The sequence below is a fragment of the Plasmopara halstedii genome (assembly GCF_900000015.1).
Source record: "Plasmopara halstedii genome assembly, contig: Scaffold_289, whole genome shotgun sequence".
Taxonomy (NCBI): Eukaryota; Oomycota; class Peronosporomycetes; order Peronosporales; family Peronosporaceae; genus Plasmopara; species Plasmopara halstedii.
The window spans coordinates 631,966-633,553 of NW_020187210.1; positions in this window are offsets into that span (position 1 = coordinate 631,966).

The following is a 1,588-nucleotide window of genomic DNA, read 5'->3' on the forward strand; positions in this document are numbered from 1 at the left end:
GAAGTGGTAACTGCAGTAATCTGACCACAGCAGATATTCTGATGAATTTCGCAAGCGTTCGACTGCCATCTGCTCATTCGCCATACGCTCATGCGGAGATAAATAAGGACATCTCATTTGTTTGCACCTCAGTTTGCGGCACTGATGGACAAAGTCGTACTCCAACTGCCACCATATATTTCGAAAAAGAACACGAGTATAACTTGGAAGAGAATGCGCGGCGTGCTTACCAGCTATTGTCGTCGAAAAGAGCGCTCGAAGTGCTAACAGGTGTAAGACGGCGCGGTTCATAACAGCCCCTCAAACACAACACAGACGCTTGTGCGACGAACAAGCGATCCCTTACATGACGGGAGAGAGTTAATCCCAACTTGGAGGAATCGAACGACCAAAGACCATAACGGTAAATTTGCAACTGAATTAAAATGCGTTAACGCTTCCTGGCTACATGTAAAATATCCCAAGAGATTCTGCGGTTTTTTAATAATATCTTGAATTCTTGATATATACGTGCTTTTAGGTTGAATATCAGCTTCAGCTTTTCCGAGATCTTTCGTGTATGTCGCTTGAGCTTCGAAAAATCTGAAAATCAACTTTCGTGGAAAGTCTCAGTAGAAGCAACTGGCTTATGCTACCCACTTCGAAAGACAGAGACTCGTCGGTCTCGTCACCGGGTTCAGACCCCCAGGTAGGATATTCGAAAGTTGATTGGTACAGCAATACAGATGATATACGTGAGTTATGATCATGATTGCAGGCGCGCCAGTGGTGTCAAAGTCACAGTACCAGCAAACCGTTGCTCTATGCCCGGTGGAGTCTTAGGATAGGCTCTCAGCCTTTGCACTCTTATAGTTCTCTGGACGCCTGCAATGTTCTCCTAGGACATGGGTCATGGGCAAGTGAAAGATAAACAAGTTTAAAAAGACAACCTAGGAGCGATTGCTTTAGTCAATGACGTCGGCTCTGTCTTTCGGGGTGGGCAGCGTAAGCCAGTCACTTTTACTTTATTCTTTTTACGAAAGTTAAAATTTCATGTATTCGAAGCTAGAGCTCTGTACACCAAATATTTTGTAAATGTTCAAGCAGAACTTCAACCTCAGCACATTCTTGCTTGAATGTATCAGGAACCCAACGAATTATCAGTAAAAACTCTATAGGATCTCTTAGGGTTTTTGCACGTAGTCAGAAATCATTAACGCTTTTTAATTTACTTGCAAATTTACCTTAAAGCTCTTGAGTCGTTATTATTTCCTCTAAAGTGGGACTAACCTTCTCCCTCCACGTCTGGAATCGCTTAGTTGTGGCTAAAGCCTGTGTGTTGTGTTCGAGAGACAGGTGTGAACAGCCCCTTCTTACACACTTGGTGTATGATCAAAAGCGCACATATCGACGTCGCCACATGTTTCTTCGACAGCTTTTTGTACTCGTCTTGAAATGATTGCCGATCCACTTGAACATTAACATAAAATATTGTCTTCAGTAACTTCGATGGTCGCTTTTGGCTGAAGCGCATGCGTGTCATACTTTATCCAATCTCATAAAGAACTTTGATTTTACCTTGGCATACCCCAAGTCGAACACGCAATTA